We start from the raw sequence: 27,460 nt of genomic DNA on the forward strand, positions 1-27,460 counted from the left end.
TCTGTACTACCTGCAGACGTTGTATCAGATATTTATTAGACTCCGCATATAGTGCATTGCAGTAGTCTAATCTGGAGCCCACGAGGGCCGTGACTGTCTGTTTTCGTGCCTGCGGGGACAGATAATGAATAATGCGTTTAAGAATTTTAATAATTCCCCAGCAAGTAGCCACGGTTCTGTTAGTCTGGCTGTTCATGGCAAGTGAGGTGTCAAAAATGACCCCAAGGTTCCTAGCCGTAGAGGAGGGAGTAGGGCAAGTTCCTAGGGAAGGAGGCCACCACTCATTGGACCAGATGTTTTGATCTTTGCCGAACACAAGGACCTCCGTTTTGTCGGCATTAAGCTTTAGGGAGTTAAGCACCATCCACTCAGCCACCATCTGCATACAGGCCCTAAAGTTCGCGGCAGAGACACTCAGAGAATGGTTAAGAGACACCATAATCTGAGTGTCATCTGCATAGGATACAACCTCCATCCCCTGCGATCTAACTAATCTTGCAAGGGGGGCCACGTACAGATTAAATAGGGTAGGGCTCAAGGCCGAGCCCTGGGGCACTCCACATTGCAAAGATTTGGGAGGGGAGAGGTAATCCCCCAGCAGAACTCTTTGCTCTCTCTGGTGCAGGAAGGAGTCCAAAAGGCTGAGAGCCTGTCCTGCGACCCCTGCCTCTCTCAACCGAGATGTAAGGGTGGAGGGAGACAGGGTATCGAATGCTGCAGTCAGATCCAGCAAAACAAGAATCGTAGACTGACCCAGATCAACTTTACGCCGGATGTTATCCACTACCATAGTCAGAGCAGATTCGGTACTGTGAAGTTTCCTGAAACCATGCTGTGAACTATCTAAGAACCCAGAGGAATCAAGGAAAGCAGAAAGGTGAAAGTTTAAATGGGCTTCAAGCATCTTTGCAGGAGCAGGCAAGAGGGAGATGGGCCTAAAATTCTTCATCACTCCCGGATCCAAGGAGGATTTCTTTAAGAGGGGTCTCACTATGGCCTTTTTCCAGACCACTGGAAAGCTGCCCTGAGTCAAGGCCGCGTTCATGACTGCCAGTAGTGGAGGCAGAAGTGATTCCCGACAGTCCTTAAGAACTTTCAACGGGCAAGGATCGGCCGGGGAGGCTGACTTAATCCGATCCAACAGTAGGTTGAGATCCTCGAGAGAGAGAGGCGGAAAGTAGGAAAGAGAGATGAGTGGATCTTTCCCCCAGCATTCCGAGACCTTAATGTTATTCAGAGAATGCTCATTCAGCAACTTCTTCTGATTGTCAAGGGCCGAGTGAATATCCGAGATTTTATTATAGAAAAAATCGGAAAGATTGTTGCAGAGCTCCTGCGAAGCCACCACAGGGTCAGGGGTCTGAAGCGAGCACAATGAGTCCACAATCTTAAAAAGCTCCTTAGATGAAGGAAGCGCCATTGTCAACTTGGCAAAATATTCCTGCTTCTCCTTGGTAACTTGAGATTTATATTCGCGCAGTGTCCGTTTGTGATCATCTCTGTCAGAAGGCGCCCATGACTTACGCCATTTCCGCTCCTTAGTCCTGCAGGATTGTCTTAAGAGTCTAAGTGGCTCCGTAAACCATGGTGCAGATGGTTTCCGCCGCGCGACATAGCGTAGAGAGGCGGGAGCTAGCGTATCAACCGCAACGGTGATAGAGTTAACCAGCTCCTGAGCGGCCCCATCCGCATCTCTTGAGCCGGAAATACCACAGTCTTTTAGGAAAGGAACAAGGGCATAATTATTAATATTCCTATAACCTCTTTTCAAAGTTTTATTGCAAGGCGCGGCAGCGAGAAGATCCTTAGTGGCGCATAAAAAACCTAAGGGAACCGCAAAGTGGTCCGACCAGACCAAGGGGAGGGGGGAGCCAACAGAGAGTCTGGGATCATTGGTAAACACCCCGTCCAAGGTGTGGCCAGCCCTGTGCGTCGGATGTTTTACACGCTGAATAAACTCGCAAGCTTCCAGCGCATCAATGAGCTGGGCAGAATCCCTGGAAACCACATCATCTAAATGAAAGTTGAAATCCCCCAGAATAGAAAAATGAGGTTTATCAAAGTAAGGTTCCAGGATACGGAACAGCTCAGAGCAGAAGCTGGTTCTAGGGCCCGGTGGTCTATAGACCAGGATACCCGTAAAGGACTCTGTCGGAGAGCAAGTTATACAGAAGTATAAGGCCTCGAATGCGTCTTCAGGGTCAGACAGTGTTTTAGTGGAGCACAGGAGTGGGGCCCTACAAATAATTGCCAACCCCCCCCCTCTCCGACCCACTCTATCCAGTCTATGTAGGGTATAGCCCTCTGGGATTGCCAACACCAGATCATGGCCCGACGAGGCAGATGCCCAAGTTTCAGTTACGAATACCCAGTCGGGTTGCCTGTCATTGACAAACTCGTGGAAGGCGATGTTGTTTTTTATGAGCGACCGAGCATTAATCAGAAAGCCGGTTCTAGGGGGTAAGGGAGTCAGAGGTGACGGGAATTTAGCACGTACCTTACCTCGAAAAGCCAAGGGACAGAGCACCACATGACACCGTGAACAGGAAGAGTAGCGTGTAAGCTCATCTGGCGACCAACTGTAATGACAGTGTCGAGGCGGGGGTCTCAGAGCTAAGAGCTCATGTACTAGGTAACATCTCCTTGTAAGTGCGGGAGGCACGGAGGTGCTAGAGTCGAGCCCAGCCTGCAGCCCGTCCTCAGCGCGGACGGGCGCAGACGGGCTGAACTCAGGCGTAACTCCGGCGGAATTACGGCGGTCCCGCTGCGCGTATCCGCTGCGCGCCATCTTCCGTCTAAAATAGGCGCCTAGTGTCCTTGTGACAACTAGCGCGTCACCCTCCAAAATGGCGCCAGCAGGCGTCTCGGAGTTCCCCCAATATGGCCGGCAAGCGCGAGCTGTCAGGGAAGAGGAGCCGCTCCAACGCGGTGAAAAACCAATTTAAAATGCAGGTAAGGGGCTTACATTAAAAACAGGGTAGACACTAAACTAAAATAAACAAAAATACAGAACAGGGAGAATTAAAAAAGCGCACCAGCAGTTCTGCGCGTGTCAAGCCACTCGTCAGCAAAGCGCGAGATACGCGCGTTAAAATGTCAGGCAGCACACCTAAACTGTTCCCCTTAAATAGGCGCCTAGTGTCCTTGTGACAACTAGCGCGTCACCCTCCAAAATGGCGCCGGCAGGCGTCTCGGAGTTCCCCCAATATGGCCGGCAAGCGCGAGCTGTCAGGGAAGAGGAGCCGCTCCAACGCGGTGAAAAACCAATTTAAAATGCAGGTAAGGGGCTTACATTAAAAACAGGGTAGACACTAAACTAAAATAAACAAAAATACAGAACAGGGAGAATTAAAAAAGCGCACCAGCAGTTCTGCGCGTGTCAAGCCACTCGTCAGCAAAGCGCGAGATACGCGCGTTAAAATGTCAGGCAGCACACCTAAACTGTTCCCCTTAAATAGGCGCCTAGTGTCCTTGTGACAACTAGCGCGTCACCCTCCAAAATGGCGCCGGCAGGCGTCTCGGAGTTCCCCCAATATGGCCGGCAAGCGCGAGCTGTCAGGGAAGAGGAGCCGCTCCAACGCGGTGAAAAACCAATTTAAAATGCAGGTAAGGGGCTTACATTAAAAACAGGGTAGACACTAAACTAAAATAAACAAAAATACAGAACAGGGAGAATTAAAAAAGCGCACCAGCAGTTCTGCGCGTGTCAAGCCACTCGTCAGCAAAGCGCGAGATACGCGCGTTAAAATGTCAAAAATCTGACAAATCTGTTAAAATCTGCGCACTGTGTGGAGGCCCTTGGGGGCTGGAGTGGGACTTTTGAAGGCTCTCGCGCGTGGCCAGCTGGAAGCAGCAGTTGGAGCAGAACATCAGACCGTGGACGGGCCTGGTGAGTGGTGTCCTTATTGTGTGTGGCCCCCGGCTGTGCGGGGTTCCTTGGGCCCCTTCCTCCTCATCGTGTTGACAGCCCAGCGATCGGCGGCCACACCGGGCCGGCTGGGTGGAACCCCTCCGATGGACACTGGCCTTCGGCGCAGGGGTGAATTGTCGTCACTGTAGGGGAGCGCTGCATCTCATCCCTATCTGTGCTTTGGGTCCCACAGTATCCGGACTGCGTTGCACATAGGGCAGTCGTGACATTCTCTGGGACACGAGGGGTCCTAAATTAGCCGTGATGAGAGAAAAGCCGGGTGGAGGATCGGCCAGGCAAAGTACAATGGACAAGTGCACGGGGGCCTCTGCAGTGGCGTCGTGGGGGACGCCTGGTGACGTGCCTAATAATGCGCTCTCACTGCCCCCATCACTAAGTCGGGAGATGCCCTGGACGCCAAGATTGGGGCAGTTGGCTCCGATGTTATGCTGTTACGCCAGGACTTACGTAACGCAGTGGCGCGGATTACCGAGACGAGGGTCTCTGGGGTGGAAGACGTGGTCTACACTTTGCAGAAGCGTGTAGCCCCCTTAGAGATGATCCAACGTGGACTAGTATCCCGGGTGGAGGATGCTGAGGGGAGGGCCCGACTCAACAACCCCAGAGGGGTGCGAAGAGGGTGGCATGGAGCGGTTTCTTACTCCGTGGCTTGAGAGTTGGATCCCCCCGGGGTCACTATCCAAATGTTTTGTGGTGGAGCGCGGCCACAGGGCACTGATTCTGAAACCTCCGCCTGGTGCCCACCCAGGGCCTGTTATTGCGAAACTCCTTAACTACCATGACGTTATCCTGAAGCAAGCCAGGGCCAAGGAACCGCTGCTGTTTGACAATGCCCTTATCCTAATATTTCCCGACTATACCAAACTGGTTCAGCAACGAAGGCAGTCCTTCATGACGGCAAAAGCCCGTCTCCGTGATCTCAAGCTTCCCTATGCTTTGCTGTACCCGGCCAGATTGTGGGTGGTCTATTGATCCCACACTCACTTCTTTGACTCACCGGAGGAGGTCTTCCAATGGACAAATAAAACGGTGCGTCTTCGCCCACACACGCTGCCCCGGAGGGAATCTGATTTCTCATTGAGCGAGATGGTGTGGAAACAGCCTACGCAGAAGGGGAAAGGGAACAGACGCTCCAGGTCCAGACACCGGTCCCAGTCATGTGGCACTTAATCCCGAGCTGCGTCAGCCCAGCGACTCATCAGACTGACTTTGGAGGGAGCTTTAGCTATATGGATCTTTGATATGCTTGCCTTGACCAGGGAAGCACAAATGATGGCCGGTATCCCTGTAAGACATCGGCTGACAGGGAGAGGGCCAGCAGATGATGGGCTGTAAGATGGGGATCCATTGGCGGGTGGGGGGACCTCCTGTTGGGGTCTGCTGGCCACGCCCCCCGCGACAGGTACTTCATCGTTCTTGAGGTATAGGGTGGGGGGGAGTGTTGGGTTGTTTGGGGGAAGGGGGTTTCATTGTTTGATCACACTGACTTACATTGCTTCAGAGGCAGCTTACTCAGACCACATATTCTTGTCTATGCCACTGTTGTGCTCAGAGTCTTCCCATGGCGGGGTTTTCTGGTGATCAGCGGGATCCCCTTGGGACCCTTGGATAATAAGTTGGAATGTCAGGGGGGCGCTAGACAAGATCAAGCGAGGAGCTATACTCAAACAGGCAAAACGAGCACATGCAGATATTCTTCTGTTGCAGGATACTCCTCTTATGGGGACTAAGGCGTTATTCTTTCACCACTTTGGCTGCATTCACGTATTCCATGCCGGGTTTGTGAGGGGGTCCCGGGGAGTTGCGATCCTGATCCATAGGCGGGTTTCCTACACACATTTGAAGACATGGGGGGACACACAGAGTAGATATCTGTTTCTCCAAGGGACGATAGGGACTGAACCCATAGTGCTGGGATGTGTTTATGCTCCCCCGCCCCTCTCCTGGGGCATGGTGGAGAAACTCATGACCCTGTGAGCAGATATGCCGGATGGATTAGCTGCTGTGGGGGGGGGGGATTGGAATGACGTGCTGGACCTGGCTGGGGACCGCTGGCGGCCCGGAGGCTCTCTGGATGTAGGACGATCTACTAAGTTACACTCCCTGGTGGTGGGCCTGGATTGGGTGGACCCATGGCGTCGCATACACGGGACGATGCAGGGCTACACTTACCTGTCGGCCGTCCATGACTCCTTCTCTTGCCTTGATTATATATTTGTCCCCCAAGCAGTGGATAGCAGAGTGGTCGCGGCCGATATTCTACCGCGTGGACTCTCAGACCACTCGCCGGTCGCTCTCACCTTGCAGGTGGGATGGGCACACCAGCCGTTTCGGTGGTGTCTTTCGGCTTGGAACCTCCAGAGGGAGGACTATAGAGAACATATGGAAGGTGCCATTGACCAATACCTGACATCTAACGTGGGGTCTGTGGAGGGGGGTGAATGCCTTTGGGAGGCGGGAAGCCCACGCTCCGCGGCGTAGACATTTCCTTTTGCGCAGCGGCCTGAAGATTGCGTAGGGAGTCCCTTGTCCAGGCAGAGGCGAAACTAGTTGACTTAGAAACTTGCTGTAGGGATAGTGGGGACCAGCAAGCTTGTCGCCAACTCTATTAACGCAGCAAGACTATGCACACCTTCTCTTAGATGAAGCCCGACAGGCGTGGCTGGCGACCTGCAGTAGGATCTACTAGTGGGGAGATAAGTCCAGTAAGCTGTTGCATAGATTGTGTCAGGGGTCGCTATACCCCCAATGTCTGCTGGGCATTCCAGGCCCTGATGGGTCTCCTCTCACGGACCCTTCCGCTATTGCTGATAGCTTTGCCATGTATTATGCAGACCTCTATGCCCCAAAGGAATGTCTTCACGCAGATGTGGTTGGTCGCTTCCTAGATGATCTGCTGCCCAAGGCCCTATCTGATGCAATGAGTGCGGAGCTGGATCTCCCGCTCACGGAGGAAGAACTGGTCGCTGCGCTGGGTGAAATGCAACCCTGGAAGGCCTCGGGACCGAATGGCTTTCCATGTGAATTTTTCAAACAATATTTTCTACAGCTGGGGCCCCACTTTTGCAGAGTGGGGGAGACGGCCAGGGAGCAAGGTCGTTTGCCTCACGATTGGAGACATGCGGAGGTTGTGGTGTTCCACAAGCCTGGTAGACCTCCAAATCAGCACGCGCCGTACCGCCCTATATCTCTTCTAAACGTAGAGACCAAGATCCTGGCTAAGGCTCTGTCTAACAGCCTCCATTTCCATATTATATCACTGGTTCATCCCGATCAAGCCGAGTTTATGCCCCAGCGGGCGACCCGCCACAATATTCGGTGTGTGCACTTTGCCGTGGCAAGTGTCCAGGGGCTGGGGGAATGGGATGCATTACTACTTGCGGATATGGATAGGGCATTTGATTCCCTTAGTTGGGTATACTTATTCGCACTCCTCTGCAGGCTGAATTTTGGACCACGATTCTTGTCATACCTGACTACTTTATACAGACCTGACTGCCTCTGTACGGGTGGTGGGCTCCGTCTCCTCTACGGGGCACCAGGCAAGGTTGCCCACTGTCCCCCTACCTATTTGCATTAGCAATGGAACCCTTAGCGTCCTGGGTGTGGATAGATGCCCAGGTGACTGGTCTTGAGTGGGCACCTGGTCTGTCGGATCGTATTGCCCTCTACGCCGATGTTTTATTTTTTCTTACGAATATAGACAAGACGGGACTGTGATTGCTTCGCCTAATGCAGATTTTCGGGGTGACCTTGGGCCTATATATATGAACCCTCTCAAATCTACTCTTTGGGTCCTTGGGTGAGGGGTGGGTCTTGGTTCCTGGGCCTCCTCCGTTCAAGTGGCCTCTAGGGGGGTTGAAGTATCTGGGAGTGTTTTGGGACAGAAATCTGGCCCCGGTATGGGATCACGTGCGGGAAGATCTTAAAACCTGGTCTCATATGCCCCTGTCTATTTATGGCCGGTCGGCCATCTTTAAGATGGTATCGCTCCCATGCCTACTTTATCAGCTTCAAAACCATCCCTATCCGATTCCTCCCAGATGGTTCCGATGGGTCAACTTGGCCTGGGGCAGTTTCTGTGGGCTGGCGAAGGGGCGAGGGTGGCCCTGCGGACCTGCTTCCAGTTCACATACTGCGGGGGGCTGGCAACCTCTGATATTCTGTCATATTACATGGCCTCACATCTGCTGGTCCTCAATGAGTGGTGGTATGGGGACAGAACTGACCTGGCCTACGCGGTCGAGAGGCAGTGTATGTGGGACACTTTACACACTATACTCTACTCCACACCGCTACGCAACTCATTGCAACCTGCTACGAAACTTCTATTCCAAATTTGGCGGCAAGCGTTGCGGAGGATTGGGTGGTGGAATAAGTTCACCCAGGAGACCCCTCTTTGGCACAATGGGTGACTACCGCAACTGGCTACATTTTCTGGCTTTCGGGGCTGGGACCGTATTGGTATCTCTACTCTTGGTGACGTGATGTGGGGGTCGATTCTGAAATCTTTTCAGGATTTACAGACAGACTTTCAGATGCCTAAAACCCAATTTTAGCGATACCTGCAGTTCTGACATGCCATTGATGCAGATTGGGGTGTACAAAATCTCCCTACTTCCACGGATAGAGTAATTTCACAGTTACACGCACATACTCTCACCATACACTAGGGCCCATTTCACTAACATACACTCAAATACTCTACTAGCATTGAACCTGTGGAAAGAAAACTCCTAAACTCCTAAACCCCACACCTACATCGAGGTCGATAAGACCTAGCTATTGCAATTGTCATAATCTAAACAATCTATACATCAATAATCAAATAGAGTACTCAATAATTGACAAGAAATAATCACCAACACCGTATTAAAATTATGATTCTTTATCTAAAGTTAGTCAAAAGAAATTAATCAGAATAAATCATTTTCTCATAATTACCTATTCTAGCTAAATGTCAGAATGGGTCATCAGGACAAGTCTCTCAGTAGAAATCTCCCAAGTCACCGTCCTCACAGCATCGATCCTCACCAACGCAGGTTTGGGAAGAAGCAAAACGCAAAACGCAATGGAATGGAACCCTCTCTAGTCTAGTATATTTATAATAATTCAAACAAAGGAAAGAAACATTTAACATTTTCTTCATCCGCCGAACCGCTGAGCAGAGCGAGAAGGAAAGGATGTAGCATCGCTACATTTTGAAAAATCTCCGCTCAGAAAAAGTCACAAAAATAAAAAGACAGAACAGGAACTAAATCTTAAAATGTTTCTTCTCAACTTCCACACATTTCCTCTGGTGAGCTCACAGTTTAGAGTCTTTCTTTAAAGCTCCTTTGTTTTCCAAGGCTGCCAAGGCTGCTGTCCCAATGCATCTGGAAACATGCCCAGAGCTGCTGCTGTCCTCACGGAAAGTTTTAACCAGGCAAGGACTGTGGACAGATGACTCGCGTCCATATTCAGCAAGGCCTTTTCCATCACAAATTCTCACTCGAAACCAGGCTTCAAAAGTCAGCCATCTTTTAGTAGGCCACAATAGGCCACAATAGACCATCTTAATTAAAAGAGACAAAACAACGTTACCACAGCATAGTGATTAAACAGTGTTAACCCCACTAATACCCTTATGTGTATGCAATTATCTAGCTTTAGCAACACAGAAAAGCATTAATTCAAAAGCGTTTCGTGCTTTAAATAAACAGCACTCAGCAACGTTTATTTAATAAAACATGCACATTGTCAATAGCAACATGTAAGCGTTCCCTCGTGTCGGTTTTTCTCTTATTAATACATACATGTTGATTAATAAAACATTTACACAAAACAAATGATTAAAATTAGTAATTTTATTTTTACCACGTTTAGACAACTGAAGCTTCAAAACCCAATGAATTTTCAACAGAAAACTCTGCTCCAGCAATCCCCCCTTTGGTGATTTTTATCACCAAATAATCCACAAAAAAAAATTTAGTGAAATTTAGTCCCATTTTAGGAGAAATTTGAAATGTCTTTTTCCTCCTTACACAACACTACACACCAGACACTCTTTCATCATCCCTCTTTGTTTCTAAGTAGACACTCTCCCTTAATTCTTCTAATTCAATTTCTTGTGGTTCTCTTTTCAACTTTTTATTTCTCTTTTCATTGTTTCTTTTAATTAACTTCTTTCTCCCTCCCCTGTTTTTACAACAAACACACACCAATCTCAATATCAGTAAAGCAACAATTATACAAGTTAAAGGAAACAATATCTTACCTATAATAGTACTACCTATTTTTGCAATAAAACTCTTAACAGCTATCACCTTATTAGCTATTTTAGTCCAGATACTTTCAGCTTCAAGTGGTACTAATTCTTCATGCAAATCAGTAATATTTTTGATATAGACCTTCAGGTCTTTGCTTTCATCTGGAATGTAAGTGCAACAATGTTGAACTTTCAGCATTCCACAAACTCCACCCTCTTTAGCCAATAATATATCAAGAGCAAGTCTATTTTGCATAGACATAGCACGTACGGCAATTAATTCCGTATTCACCAAAAGAAACCCTCCAGCGGTATTTGTCGATAAGCGATCCACCACTGTTGATAGTTTCCGAATCCCATTAGCATTTAAAGAAATTCCCACTGCTGGAATTAAAGCTCCAAAAATGTCACCCACAATTTCAAACCAAGTTTCCCTCTTGAAGCGCATTAGTAAATTAATATGTTTTACATCTTCTATTCTATCTATATGAAAAATCTTTGGAAAAACCAGGCCCACATAACACGTGCCATACCAATGGTCAGGCAACTTGTAATAAGCCTTGTTCCCACAAACATAATACACTCCTGGAAAAATTGTATCTTCTCCACCTCTGAAACCCCATCCTGTTGCAATGAAGTATGTATCATGACATTCACTAGTCCCAACAAAATATGTATCATATTGGGATTTCCCTCTAGTAATGCACAGCTTACCCTTCTGTGGTGCATCTAAAGCTAAAGTTGGACTAGCTCCATTTCTCAATTCTTTTCCCATCTCAATGTCCCAAATTGTCTCACTCACTTTATATTTCCCTGCCTTTTCATGCATGCTCAATCTCCTCTCCTCCACCATGTTCAGGAAAGCTTTCTCCTCTTCTTCCAAACTACAAGTTAAATTATTCTTAAAAATGTAATCTAATGTTAATTCTTCTTTTTCAATAAAAATCTCACCAAAAATGTTAGCTTCTTTAGCTGGATTCAGCTCTTTGTTCATTGGCAAGTGCCCAAAAATACTATCTTTGTTAGACATCTTATAATCTATTTTCCCTAACAAATAAAAAACACTACTTAATACACTACAAGAAATTCCATACGTAGCTGGTAAATGGTGATAAGTAACACCCTCTGAAACGGATGCAGGTAATTGCATACAAACGTAGCAATCCCTCACTTCCATTGTTTTCACATATTCGTATAACAACTTTGAAAAAACATTACTAGAAAAATCATTAATTGACCTATCTTTATGCATGTAAGTATTACTAATTCTAGTTGGAACTACTTTTTGCGAATTCTTTCCTACATTTGTCTCATTCTCAGTATGTATCCCAAATGTACCTATTGAAACTCTAAATGTAACTAATAAAGCTAAAATACCCCATAGTAGCATTAATAATCCAGTACAGCAGCAGCACATTTTACACCATCTTTTTAAGAAGGCACATCTACTTTGATTATTCTCTATGTTAGCCATTTTACTACTTTGACCTTGTCTTTTGACTTAGCCTCTACTACTCCACTACTGTATTTCTTCAAACTTTGGATTACTTCAGACAGCTGAATTTCAGACTTTCTCCTTTTCACTTTCTCCAAGTGATTTCTTCAGTTCACTCAATTTGGATATTCATCACTTTTCACTTCTTCTTCTTCAGCAACATCAAATTGTATCAGATCATCAACAACATCCTGTGCATCTGACTCTTCTCCAATATCAGTCAGGATAACTTTTAAGATTCCAACAGATTCTTCCTTTTCCTCAACCACTTTTCTCAAGATCCCCTCCGGATTATCTCGAGTCACTGTTTTTTCTTCTCCTTCTTCAGACAGTGCCACATAAGACCATTCCGGTGATCTGTACTTTTGGTTGGGTCTTCTAATTCTCTTTATTTCCTCAGGTTCTCTTGACTCCTTTTGCTCCTTCCTTTTTACTTCGTTTTGACTCGATACTTCATTCACTTGTTCAGCTTTCGATGTATTTCCTCTAATCAGTCTGTATCTCAGCCTCTTTACTCTGTTGTTAGGCCAAAAATCTCCTCTTATGACCTTTTTCGGTCTTAACTCTGTATTATTTCTTTCTCCAATCCAAGTTCTCTTTCTCAGAACTCGACCCTTTGATTTTTCACTTTCATCCGATTCTGTTTCAAATGCCTCTTGTTCTTCAGCAGTTTTCTTTCGCTCTTGTTCTTCAGCAGTTTTCTTTCGCTCCACAGTCTTTTTCACCACTATTTGAGACTTCCCTACTTCTTTCCCTCCTCGGGTCTCCGACACGCAATCTTCTTGCTGTCTACTTGTCCCTTCACCTAGCTTATTAGAAGTGTTCCCTACACCTCCTCGGGGGTCTTCCGCAATCTGTCCCTCTCTAGCTTCTTCTGACCCTACTTCTTCAGAAATAATCTCAAGTGGTTCTTCAATCTCCTCCTCTTCTGATTCAGGAGTAATTTCTGTGGAATTGCTCTTTTCTTTTCTTTTCCCTCCACTGCTTTTTGGAACTTCAGGCTCTCTCTCAGAATCAGATCTCCTTTCTGAGATTCTCAATGGTTCTCTTGAACTTGTAGGAAAGGCTTCTTTCCCTGAACCTTGATTCTTTCTCACTGGTTCTGGGTCTTCATCATCACTGGAATCTGACTCTTCAAAATACTCTCTACCAGTCCCATCCTTTGGGTTTGGAACTCTCAGAGTATGACTCGCATGCACCCAGTTCTTCACACCAGCACACTTCACTGCAGTCATCGTAGTTAGAATGACTTGTCTTGGTCTTCCCCACCTTGGAACCAAGCAATTTCTTCTTCTGTGCACCTTAATCCTCACCCAGTCCCCTGGACTCAGATCATGAGCTTGCTTCTTCTCAAGTGTAGTAGCTTCTTCTCCAATCTGGTGAAACACAGAATGAACTGCGTCAGCCAGGCCTTTACAGTAATCCAAAATCATGTCATCAGTTATTGTCATCAACTTATTGACAGGTACATATGCATGTCGCATTGCACGTCCCATGATTATCTCGTGCGGAATTAAACCAGTAGTTCTATCTGGAGTAGATCTAATAGTCATTAGCACTAGAGGCAAAACATCAGGCCATTTCATGCCAGTGGCTAAGCACATCTTACCAATCCTGTTCTTGATTGTGCCGTTTATCTGCTCAACAACACCAGAAGCCTTTGGTCTGTATGCACAATGTAGCTTCTGCTGTATGCTTAATGCTTCACAAATCAAACTCATGAGTTCATTATAGAAGTGTCCACCTCTATCAGACTCAATCGTTACTGGAAATCCGTACCTAGGAATCAACTCTCTTAACAGTAACTTTGCCACTGTTACTCCATCATTTCTCCTAGTCGGATAGGCCTCAACCCATCTTGAAAACAAACAGACTACCACTAGTACATATCTCAGTCTGTTCACTTGGGGCATTTCAATGAAATCAATCTGCATTCTTGTAAAAGGACCTCCTTCTCTGCCTATTGTTCCTAGACTCACCACTGTCTTCTTCCCAGTGTTAAATTGCTGGCAAATCAAACATCTTTGACAGATACTCTCTGCAATTGTCCTGAACTTTGCATTGTACCAGGTTTGTTTGAAGGACCTAATCATCGCATCCCTCCCCAAATGTCCCTGGCCATGATACATCCTTGCCATTGCTGACAGCATGGAGTTAGGCATTACTGGTCTGCCATCTCTATAGACCCAAACATGGTCTGTCTCTCTCGGGGCACAACCTGCCTTAATCCAATCTTTCTTTTCTTCCTCCTCTGCCTCATCCTGCAACTGTTTCACTTCATCCCATGTCTCTAAGACATTAGTAAACATCACAGAACAAAAAGACATTTCACCTTCTCGTTCCCGATTAATAGATTGATTATTTCTTGCACAGTATTGTGCAATGTCGTTTGCGTATCTGTTTCCAACTGTCACGAAATCGTCTCCTTGTCCATGGGCAGCACATTTCACAACTGCTAATTCTTTAGGCAGCTGTATCGCCTCAAGCAATTTCCCAATCACTTCAGCATTCTTTATTGGAGTCCCACTCGACGTCAAGAAACCTCTTTGTAGCCAAAGTTGGCCAAAGTCATGCACAACTCCAAATCCATACTGACTATCAGTCATCACAGTCGTTCTCAGATCTTTCCCAATTTCACAAGCTTTTGTCAATGCAATTATTTCAGCAACTTGCACAGATTTCACTCCTTTCAATGATGATGCTTCCATTACTTCTGAAACCTTACACACTGCATATGCTGCACATAGCACACCCTCATCATTCCTCAGGCATGATCCATCCACAAACAACACATGATCACTCTCATGCAAGGGAAGATCCCTTATGTCTGGTCTCGGTTTTGTACAGTAATCAAGCACATCCAAACAATTGTGATCATCTTCTGTTTTCACACCCACATTTTCAATATCCGGCAACAATGTCGCTGGATTCACATTCACACATCTCTCAAGAGTCACATTTGATGCTCCCAGAATGACTTTTTCATATTTAGTCAACCGACTATGTGACATGTACTGAGTTCTGCTTCTTGTCAAAAGAATTGCCACATTATGAGGTACGAATACCCTTACAGGATATCCCATTATGATTCCCTCACTCTGTTCTAGGCTTCTGCATGTTGCAGCCACAGATTTCAGACAACCTGGTAAACCCACAGCTACAGGGTCAAGTGTCGATGAGAAGTACGCAATAGGCCTTCTCAGTAATCCATGCTTCTGAATTAACACTGAAAGTGCACATCCATTTCTCTCACTGCAGTACAATTCAAACTCCTTTTCATAATCAGGCATACCCAAAGCAGGGGCTTCACACATTCTGCTTTTCAGCTCTTCGAATGCTGCCATTTGTTCTCCATCTAGTTCCAATGGGTCTGTCATCTCACTTTTAGTCAGCTTAATCAGTGGCTTTGCTATCAGCGAAAAATTAATTATCCACTGACGACAATAACCCACCATTCCCAGGAACATTCTCACTTCCCTCTGGGTCTTTGGGGCTTTCATTTCCCTGATAATTTTGATCCTGTCATCAGTCACTTTTCTCAGACCTTTCTCAATATTGTGTCCAAGATAATGCACCTCTTTCTTGCAGAACTGCAATTTAGCTGGAGATACTTTTAACCCTCCATCTGCCAGATGATTCAGTAAAGCTATAGTATCTACTTCACAAGCTTCACGTGTCTTTGATGCCACAAGTAGGTCATCAATATACTGCACTAATACTGAGTTTTCAGGCATGATCAAACTCTCCAATGACTTTTTCAATAACTGATTGAATATTGAAGGACTCTCCGTATACCCCTGTGGGATACGACACCACGCTAAAATACGCTGGCCAAATCTAAATGCAAAGATCGGCTGGCTGTCATGATGCAATGGAATTGAAAAGAAAGCATGACACAAATCAATCACTGTATACCACTCAGCATCATGTGGAATCTGATACAAAATCACTGATGGATTTGGCACAATAGGACAACATGCCACCACAATTTGATTAACTTTTCTCAAATCCTGTACGATCCTGAATTTCCCATTAGGCTTCTTTAGCCCCATTATCGGTGAATTACACGGACTACTCAGTAGTTCTCTCAGAACTCCCTGCTGAATCATTTTCTCAATTATAGGAGTTATTCCCTCAATTATTTCTGGTGTCATTTTGTACTGAGGAATGTTAGGATAAGTAATTCCCTCTTTCACTGAAATTTTCACAGGATCTACATTATTCATCAATCCCACATCCTCTCCAGTAAAATCCCAAACTGTCCTTTTCACTGTGTCTCTCAGCTCTTGAGGCAAATCCTCTGGATCAAACACAACATATGCACCAATTAACTCACTTTCTCTATTTTCTAGAGTCATTCGGTACAAAACATCCTCATCTGGTGTTTCAAAAGCTATTCCATCTGGTGTACAAAAAATTGTACAGTTCATCTTACACAGTAGATCCCTACCTAACAGGTTCACTGGACTTGTATCACAGACGATAAATCTGTGCATGTCTGAAAATTTCCCTATTTGTACTCTTACTGGTTCAGTAAGACGTGTTCTGATTTGTGTATTGGCTACACCAACTACTTGGATTGCTTCATCCGAGAGAGGAAGATTTCTAATATCTGTTGACCTGACAGTTGATCTTGTCGCACCTGTGTCTACTAAAAAAGTAACACCTTCTTCATTTATTTTCCCATCCACAAATGGTCCTGTCTGATCTATTTCTAGAGTTGCACCAAGTATGCACTCTTCCTCCTCTCTTCGGCACCGTCAATAATCACCCTCAGACTCACTCCCTTCATTCTTTAACAAGTACTGTTGTACCTGGTTAGAACGCCTTGGTTTGTTTACCTGCTCATCATTGTAGAATCCCGAATCCGGATTATACTTTTGTGCTCCTCTATTCTGCGGCAAGGGCGGTTTTGGCTCTTGACTCTGCTGTCTCACAACTTTCTGCTGTTGCTGCTGTTGATTTTTCCCCTCGTTCTGCACCTGTTGATTCAAGGAGTTTCCCTCATTATTCACTAATGGTGGATTGGTACACTCAGATCTCCAATGTCCCAGTTGGCCACAGTTGTGACATGGGAACTTCTTTTTTGCTTCTCAAGATTCCCCTTTCCTTTCCCTGCATACCTAGGTCTATTCCCTGCATTATTTCCTGGATTATTCGCCTGTTCCACCAACTGTGCTTCCTGTCTTTCCGCAACTTTCACCTGTGCCCACATTGCTTTCTCTTTCAGCTTTCTTTGTTTTGCTTCAATCTCATCACTGAAGTATTTTGCATGTCTCAGAATCTCATCTATTTTCTTACTCTGCCAATCCACAGTATGCTCACGAATTCTATCACTAATCTCAGGTCTCAGGCCATATACAAATCTGTATACAAAATGACTCAAATCCTTGTCACCCAGGTGTTCATCTCCACTGAATTGTTTAAATGCCAGTATCAGCCTCTCGTAAAAAGCATGAACTGATTCTTTTGCTTCCTGATGTGTTCGATCTATTTTAACCCAGTCTGTTTCTTTTGGAGGTACTTTATTTTTCAGGTATACTATTACCTGCTCATACTTTCTCATTACTTCTGGATCTGGTGCTCCTGTTCTCTGATCTCTTGGATATTCCTCAGTAGGCCAACTCACAACTATTTTACACTCAGCCCACAAGTCTGCTGGAACAATTATATCAAACAGACTATTCAGGTCAATCCACAGCACTTTTGACAATTTCACAAACCTGTCTACCTGCCTGTACCACTCGACGGGCTTTTCTCTCAATCGAGGGAAATCATTCGTAAATGACAAAATATCCTGTCTGGTCCATGGAACATGTACATATCCTCCTCCAGGTATTTCTCTCATAGGATAAGTATCCACTGGTTTTTCCTTTTCTCTCATAGGAAATGCTGAATAAGTCCTATCCCCTGATTCTTCTCTCTTTTTGTACCATCTATCCTTCCACTTTTCAACATCACCCCATTTTCGCAATAAAGCGATCATCTCTTTAATCTGTCCTGTTCTACCAGTACCATTCAAATTTTCTATATCCTTGTCTGTGAAATCCATCCTGTAAGACTTCTGCAAAACTTTCACTTTATCAATGTCAACTCCATAGTCATTTGCTATTGCTCTTAATCTGTCATGTGTATTTCTCGCTCTCCAGGTAATATTTTTGCACATGAATAATAATTCACCATCATGATGATTTTTTAGAATTTCTGTTGGAACTGTCCCTGCAACAAGCTCTTCTAATTCTACTCGTAACCTAGCAACATCAATTGCTTGTGAATCTTTATCCCTCTTTTGAAGAACTTTCATCCATTCATTCAAATCCTCAGCTGTTATTTCAGTAGATTTTCTCACTGGAACCACTTTCTTCTGCAGTTCTAAAATCGGCATCCCTGAACAACTAGCTTCACCAGCATCCAGTCCTGAATTAGACTCCTCTAATCCTTCATTACAGGTGTCATGTCTCAATTTTCCTGCCCTTTTTCCTGAATCTCCTGAAGGACCAGCCAAACTTGTCAATCTATTCCCAACATATGGAATGACCAAACCATTCTCACCCTTCCTCTGCTTATCAAAAACAGGCATGACCGGACCTATAGTTACAGGTACCGTAACAGCATCTAGATTTTTTGTCAGTTCCTTGATCTTTTCAGTCAACTCCGATGTAGTTCTGGCTAATTCTCTCGTATTTTCGCCACTGCTTCTATTCTCTCTCTCCCTGAATGGATTACCACTTCTTAACTCAGGTGTCAGATTTTCTGTCTCAATGATACGATGCGTATCTCGTATCGGAGAAACAATTGGTGTACTCTCTTCTGGTTCCGGTCTATATGGAGGTGGTCTTTTGTAAATCATGTCATTTAAAACCTCATCCTCATATTCATTAACTCCATATCTTCTCATTTCTGCCTCAGGAACCCTTTCTGCTCCCTCTTCAACTGTTCTCACAGGATATAATCCCTCTGACATACTAGCATCTCGCCATCTCGTCATTCGATCATGATGAGTTTCACGACCATGTCTCCTCCCGAACATATACCTATAGTTGCCTCCAGACCTCTGTTTCTCTCGCTCATGTACTTCCTCTTCCCATTCCACTAAAGCCTCGAATTGTGTCGGTCTTGGTCTTGGGTCAAGACATAACATCTTTTCCCGTAAATTTTTCAACACGGCCAGATTAAATGAACCATGTTCTGGAAATGCTAAAACTCCATCTTCTTTGGTATACCTAACCCAATTCTCCAACCATATACAGGTATGATACCCATATCTCGCAGCCATGAAGGATGCAGGCGTTTTCGATGGAGGTAACAATTCACCTTCTCTCGTTTTAACATCTTTATCCTTGTCGAACCAATTTTTAATCTTTCTGAACAAAGATTTTTTCTTTTTCTCTTCTTGGTAATACATTTTAACGCTTACCAAAACTTTCTAATCCCTTCCGCAATACAACTACACAATATGAATTTTCAACCAATAACAGCGCGACTCACACTAACGCACCAATCCTGGAACGTTACGTCACTAGAATAGCTCCACCAATCCTTGCGCGGCTCACACCAACGCACCAATCTCAGCGCGAGCACTATTGTGATCTAATATCCAATGAGAGCGCGGTCTGTTTGACGTCAGCAGTCGCTGCAGTTTCTTGCTCCTGTCTCCTGTCAGTCGTCTACCCCTCCTTTACAAAATTTCTCAGTAGACTTCGTGTCAAATTTCTACAAAATCTATTAGTTACAACATATAAACATCTCCATTGTCTGCTTCGCTAACCAAAGAATAGTAAAGAAAATTTATTTCACAAGAAACCTCTCGTTGACACAGTAGCACATCCCTCTACTCTGCCCTTCTAACATACATTCATTAACTGTTTCCTCTAGGACTTGTCCAAAGAGTCTTACAATCAACTAAATGTATAAACATTCACGCACATTCATACAAGAAAATATAGTACATACACACAGAATCCTGCTTTTCCCGAGAACAGCGAACAATCTGCTCCACTACAGAATTATAACACACACCAAAGTTTCTCAAACAAGCTCAGAGAATACCTATTACTTCTCCCGCGATAAGCTTTAACGGCAAACCTTACGGATCCCTGGGACTTAAAACCAGAGTTTCATAGATAACCTTCACTACCATACGCACTCCTTATATACCAGAAATAACTCTAATAGTAACATATAACAATGTCACTGATTCCGAACCCAGACAATGTGAATTTTCCTGCATACGTACAGGACCAACAATCCCGTCTTTCCCGAGAGCAGCATATACTTCCCTCTGCCCTACTACGGAACTGCTACTAGCTCCCAAGTTCCAGAAGCACTACATATAACTCAACATGACGACTCCAACATATAGTATTAGTACATATACCAACATCAATCAATAATCAATAAGCTAATGTACAAGCAATCTAATCAGATCAAGACAATCATCAATAACCATCATCACTCTGCTACCAGGAAGTTGATGCAGATTGGGGTGTGCAAAATCTCCCTACTTCCACGGATAGAGTAATTTCACAGTTACACGCACATACTCTCACCATACACTAGGGCCCATTTCACTAACATACACTCAAATACTCTACTAGCATTGAACCTGTGGAAAGAAAACTCCTAAACTCCTAAACCCCACACCTACATCGAGGTCGATAAGACCTAGCTATTGCAATTGTCATAATCTAAACAATCTATACATCAATAATCAAATAGAGTACTCAATAATTGACAAGAAATAATCACCAACACCGTATTAAAATTATGATTCTTTATCTAAAGTTAGTCAAAAGAAATTAATCAGAATAAATCATTTTCTCATAATTACCTATTCTAGCTAAATGTCAGAATGGGTCATCAGGACAAGTCTCTCAGTAGAAATCTCCCAAGTCACCGTCCTCACAGCATCGATCCTCACCAACGCAGGTTTGGGAAGAAGCAAAACGCAATGGAATGGAACCCTCTCTAGTCTAGTATATTTATAATAATTCAAACAAAGGAAAGAAACATTTAACATTTTCTTCATCCGCCGAACCGCTGAGCAGAGCGAGAAGGAAAGGATGTAGCATCGCTACATTTTGAAAAATCTCCGCTCAGAAAAAGTAACAAAAATAAAAAGACAGAACAGGAACTAAATCTTAAAATGTTTCTTCTCAACTTCCACACATTTCCTCTGGTGAGCTCACAGTTTAGAGTCTTTCTTTAAAGCTCCTTTGTTTTCCAAGGCTGCCAAGGCTGCTGTCCCAATGCATCTGGAAACATGCCCAGATCTGCTGCTGTCCTCACGGAAAGTTTTAACCAGGCAAGGACTGTGGACAGATGACTCGCGTCCATATTCAGCAAGGCCTTTTCCATCACAAATTCTCACTCGAAACCAGGCTTCAAAAGTCAGCCATCTTTTAGTAGGCCACAATAGGCCACAATAGACCATCTTAATTAAAAGAGACAAAACAACGTTACCACAGCATAGTGATTAAACAGTGTTAACCCCACTAATACCCTTATGTGTATGCAATTATCTAGCTTTAGCAACACAGAAAAGCATTAATTCAAAAGCGTTTCGTGCTTAAAATAAACAGCACTCAGCAACGTTTATTTAATAAAACATGCACATTGTCAATAGCAACATGTAAGCGTTCCCTCGTGTCGGTTTTTCTCTTATTGATACATACATGTTGATTAATAAAACATTTACACAAAACAAATGATTAATGATTAAAATTAGTAATTTTATTTTTACCATGTTTAGACAACTGAAGCTTCAAAACCCAATGAATTTTCAACAGAAAACTCTGCTCCAGCACCATCACTACACATATTGAGGGCTTGGGGTCCCTGGCTGAGTTCAGTCCCATAGAGGCAAAGGTGGGACCTCCATGATCTCCAAAATCTATCAGTCCCTGGTCACCCATAGCTCCCCCACACTGCAGCGTCTTAGGGAGGCCTGGGAGGGAGACATGGGCCCACTGGAGGAGGAGGATTGGACGGAGGCTTTAGCCTCCCCACGGGGGTCAGCCATAGCCGTAAGCCTGAGTCTTATCCAGTTCAAATACCTCCATCAGGTCTATTTCACCAGGGTCAGACTCTGGAGGGCAGGATTGATAGCCTCCCCGATATGTCTTCGATGTGAACATGAAGAAGGTACTCTGCTGCACACTGTTTGGCACTGCGCCGTTTTAGCAAGATTCTGGAGGGGGGTTATGGCGTGCCTCTCCGAAGTGCTGGGTTGGGACCTCCCCAGCTCCCCGAAGCTGGTCCTGCAACATAGGAGGTAACATATACAAGCGCCATCTTATGCTCCTAGGGTTTACCTTGTCCAAGAGATATCGCTAGAGCCTGGAAGGCTCCAAGGGCGCCCTCTGTGTCGGCGTGGAAAAATGGCATGGATTTCTGTATGGGTCTGGAGATTCCCATCTTTGTGGCCAGGGGGTGCCCGCTTAAACACTTTCAAATTTGGAAGCGGTGGGCAGATTATCGCGGCTTAGAGCTGGAACCTGTCTCCATAGCCAGGTCCCCCGACCTGGCTTCACTCCCACCTTAGTCGGCATGTGATATCGCCCCTTAGGCACCGACAGATTATGTTTATGTAGACAGGGCTGTTCTTCTGTGGTGCTGCTCTGGATTAGGTACAAGTGCGAGGGGGGGTGGGTTCATGGGGTTCTTGTTTTGTTAATATTTCATATGTATTGCTTTTCAGTTGTCTTATTTTGATTATTGAAACTGTCAAAGTCAATTCAATGTCCATTTAATATGCGGAAGTTGCTAGGGTACAGTGCTCTGCACTATATTTGTTATTTAACAAATAAAATTTGTTATTAAAAAAAAAAAAAACGAACCACACAGCTGCATGATGGTTTCACTGAAACAAAAGTTGTTTGGTATCAAACACCTTGTATAAATAAACCCACACTGATTCCAGTGATGAATTTATTAATACATGCACTCAGATGTGCCCCCTGAAAACCTACCAACTAGTAGTGTGATTGCTGACTGGTGTAGACCAGCCTCCCACCACAGACCGGTTTCTGACCCCCAATGGCAATAACCTACGCTCTTAGGATGTTCGCAACAAAGCCTGCTCTGGAGAGGGTGTTTTACACCCCCTCCAACAGGATGACCTATAAATTAGCATTCCAAGATAGGGAGCTTCAAAGAGCCCTCCGCTTTTGGCATGCAAATCTGACTTCCCTCAGTAGTGCGGGGATGCTAACCGCCCTGACCAGAGCCCATTGAAAATTAGTAGTCAGAGAGGCGTATCCACTCAGGCTAGTTCCACCCATAAGGTGGGCTACTGGATGTGGATGTGAAATGTAAAAGTCTGCCATCTTGGTGAAGGCAGAACTAGGAACTCTGGGACAGCGTTATGCCCACTTCACACAGGAAGTGGTCACATAGGGGGCGTAGTGACTCCAGGGATAAGTAGCCTATTGGCTACTACCCTACACTCCCCTAATGCCCCTAAATCTAGTATTTTGGGGCGCCCCTGGCACAAGGGAATCAGATCCTGCCGACCTGACAGAAGAAGAAATACCCTGAAGAGCTGCAAGAACAGAGGAGCAGCTAATGACTTTGTGCCAACCTTGCCGTCCTGCCTGCTGTCCTGACCATTGCATCAAAGTCGACTCGTCCTGAAGCTGCTTACCTCCAAAAGCCAGGTAGGACTACCAGCCTTCCTCCAAAGACCAAGCAACTCCTGTGGAGTAGTGGAGCGGTTTCCCTGTAGGCAACCAAAAGAACTGTGAGGACTCTGGACCTCCAAAACCCAACACCGGAAAGCACCACTGCACCCGAGCTGCTTAGCCCATGTCCAAGTGGCCCAATGGCACCAGCATGGTCCCCAGACCCTCCAGAGATTAAGTCCACCTTGGGTTTGACAACTGTGGACGTCCAGCCGCCGCCTGCAACCTCTTTGTGCTGGCCCCCTCTACCACGAGTGTCTCTGTTGACGAAAACCCAACACCTCTTTGCACCTGGCCTATGGAGAAGAGGACCAAAGGTGTCCACACATTCCCGAGCATCATGAGACCTGAGCCCACTTGGTGGTTCAGTCCAACAGGCCTTCCAGTCCCTACCTGCAGTGACTTTGTGACTGGACCAATCCCAATTGACTTCACAGGGCAACCGATGATGTATTGCACCTCTACACCTGGCCGCCCTTCAGCTACTTGAGGTGACGTGTTGATGATGCCTTGGACCTTTACCTACACTCATCTTAAGTCCTGAAGATTGGTCCCATAAGTCTTTGTGATGTACCTGTATGCAGTATATGCCTTTCCTCCATAGGATAACATTACTGCTTCAGAAATTGCACTTAGTGTCGCTTTTAGAAAACTATAAACACTTCTAACGCCAAACACACTTACCCGATTTTGATGATCTTGGTGCCAAATATTAAATAAAGGTAAGTGTTATTTTTATAAATTGGTGTTTATCCCATTATTGAGTCATGTGTACTATTTATTGACTGTGTGTGTATTGGAGATGACTAACACTCCTCTCTGATAAGCCTAAGGCTGCTCGTCCACACTACCCCCTAAGAGAGTGCCTTGGAATTGCTATGGCCAGCCCCTGTCCACTCCTAAGGAATTCCCGGACTCTTTGCACAATGTACCTCTTTTTGGTATACTATATAAAGAGCCAGCTTCCTTCAGTCGTCCGTGCCGGCAGTGACTAGCATGGTGCCTATATAGGCACCACCCCAGCACACTGACGTCCTTTCTTTTCTTTCTGCATCAGTCAGCCCAGATCCAGAGAGAGTTACCCCTTGAGTCACTTTTTGACTGCTTTTTTGACATTTTGTATACTTCTAGGAGAGTTCTTCTGGTGAGGCAGGGATGTCAACTAAGAAGGCTGGCTTCAAGCCCTGTGGCGCCTGTCATCGGCAGATGTTGGTGACGGACCCACATATTGTGTCCCTCTGGTGCCTGGAAAACAACCACGATGTGAAGACCTGCGCCGATTGCCACGCCTTGCACCCAAGACCTTGAGGGAGGGATCATTCAAGCTCCTTGGTGCCCAACATGTGCCGCTGCAATGGTCTTGATCCTGGTCAAGAGGAAGGTCCAGGGGTAGGTGGTGAAGCCAGAAGTCTTTGTCGTACTTGAAGTCATCGGCTACTCACACCACTAGAAGAAGTGCAAAAAGCCAACGAGGTCTTCCACTTTGCCTCATTTGTCGGCCTACCAGACGAGAGAGCGTCTGCATTCAAGGCCTGGCTCCATGATGGGGAAGGGCGAGCCAACCAATTTTTTGCCCCAGAGTTTCTGGGAGCTTGAATGACCCCGCTCAACTTCAAGAGTTTTATCAGGCCATGCACCTCATATTTGCAGTGGCGGCTCCTCGTTATGGCAGAAAGCCAGCAGAGCCAAGGACAAATAAAATTATAAAACGTTTTTATTATCGTTTTATTTTGCGTCCTGCCAGCTAAGCCGAGGAAAGGGTGTAGGGACAGCCACAGTGATGCTGCGGGAAAAAGGGGGTGGTGATGGACAGAGTTTCTGAATGATGCAGAATACTCTTACCAAGTCAAGAGATCATGGTTTTAATCCATCACCGTTTTTTAGCTCACTGCACCATCCCAGCTCAGAACCTGGCTACATGCAAATTAGTCTGTACCTGTCCCAGTGCATGATGGGAACAGGGCAAACCAAACTACCAAGCCAATTCTTATACTGGGAAGGAAACAAGCTTCCGGGGACCGGTTTCTGGCATCACAGCCTTCGTCGGCCCGGCTTGCCTGAATCCTGATGGTGCAATGAGCAAGGGACTCACGTCTGAGCATACCCTCCCACACTGAGTGTGGATAAAATCGATTTGGGGAAAAAGGGGGTGGTGATGGACAGAGTTTCTGAATGATGCAGAATACTCTTACCAAGTCAAGAGATCATGGTTTTAATCCATCACCGGATGGGATGGGTATTCCCAGACGTGGGACCCGTGCTCACTACGCCACTGGAGTCAAGCTATCCTGGCTGATGACGGCTGATAGCCAGAAACCGGTCCTAGGATGCTTGATTCCGGTCCAGGGAAGACATGGCTTGGCAGTTCGGGCTGGACTGTTCCCATGAGGCACAGGGTCAAGACTGATTTGCATATGGCCATGTCTAAACTGGGGTGGTGTAGTGGGCAAAAGAACGATGGATTTAACCCAGATCTCTTGACTGGGGGAGAATGTCTGCATTGTCAGCATTCCGTCCATCAATTGTTTGTTGTAACGCTTTTTGCCCTAAGTGGGATGGGTATTCCCAGACGTGGGACCCGTGCTCACTACGCCACTGGAGTCAAGCTATCCTGGCTGATGACGGCTGATAGCCAGAAACCGGTCCTAGGATGCTTGATTCCGGTCCAGGGAAGACATGGCTTGGCAGTTCGGGCTGGACTGTTCCCAAGAGGCACAGGGTCAAGACTGATTTGCATATGGCCATGTCTAAACTGGGGTGGTGTAGTGGGCAAAAGAACGATGGATTTAACCCAGATCTCTTGACTGGGGGAGAATGTCTGCATTGTCAGCATTCCGTCCATCAATTGTTTGTTGTAACGCTTTTCGCCCTAAGTGGGATGGGTATTCCTAGACGTGGGACCCGTGCTCACTACGCCACTGGAGTCAAGCTATCCTGGCTGATGACGGCTGATAGCCAGAAACCGGTCCTAGGATGCTTGATTCCGGTCCAGGGAAGACATGGCTTGGCAGTTCGGGCTGGACTGTTCCCATGAGGCACAGGGTCAAGACTGATTTGCATATGGCCATGTCTAAACTGGGGTGGTGTAGTGGGCAAAAGAACGATGGATTTAACCCAGATCTCTTGACTGGGGGAGAATGTCTGCATTGTCAGCATTCCGTCCATCAATTGTTTGTTGTAACGCTTTTCGCCCTAAGTGGGATGGGTATTCCCAGACGTGGGACCCGTGCTCACTACGCCACTGGAGTCAAGCTATCCTGGCTGATGACGGCTGATAGCCAGAAACCGGTCCTAGGATGCTTGATTCCGGTCCAGGGAAGACATGGCTTGGCAGTTCGGGCTGGACTGTTCCCATGAGGCACAGGGTCAAGACTGATTTGCATATGGCCATGTCTAAACTGGGGTGGTGTAGTGGGCAAAAGAACGATGGATTTAACCCAGATCTCTTGACTGGGGGAGAATGTCTGCATTGTCAGCATTCCGTCCATCAATTGTTTGTTGTAACGCTTTTCGCCCTAAGTGGGATGGGTATTCCCAGACGTGGGACCCGTGCTCACTACGCCACTGGAGTCAAGCTATCCTGGCTGATGACGGCTGATAGCCAGAAACCGGTCCTAGGATGCTTGATTCCGGTCCAGGGAAGACATGGCTTGGCAGTTCGGGCTGGACTGTTCCCATGAGGCACAGGGTCAAGACTGATTTGCATATGGCCATGTCTAAACTGGGGTGGTGTAGTGGGCAAAAGAACGATGGATTTAACCCAGATCTCTTGACTGGGGGAGAATGTCTGCATTGTCAGCATTCCGTCCATCAATTGTTTGTTGTAACGCTTTTCGCCCTAAGTGGGATGGGTATTCCCAGACGTGGGACCCGTGCTCACTACGCCACTGGAGTCAAGCTATCCTGGCTGATGACGGCTGATAGCCAGAAACCGGTCCTAGGATGCTTGATTCCGGTCCAGGGAAGACATGGCTTGGCAGTTCGGGCTGGACTGTTCCCATGAGGCACAGGGTCAAGACTGATTTGCATATGGCCATGTCTAAACTGGGGTGGTGTAGTGGGCAAAAGAACGATGGATTTAACCCAGATCTCTTGACTGGGGGAGA

Source organism: Triturus cristatus, chromosome 1_2 (assembly GCF_964204655.1).
Source record: "Triturus cristatus chromosome 1_2, aTriCri1.1, whole genome shotgun sequence".
NCBI lineage: Eukaryota > Metazoa > Chordata > Amphibia > Caudata > Salamandridae > Triturus > Triturus cristatus.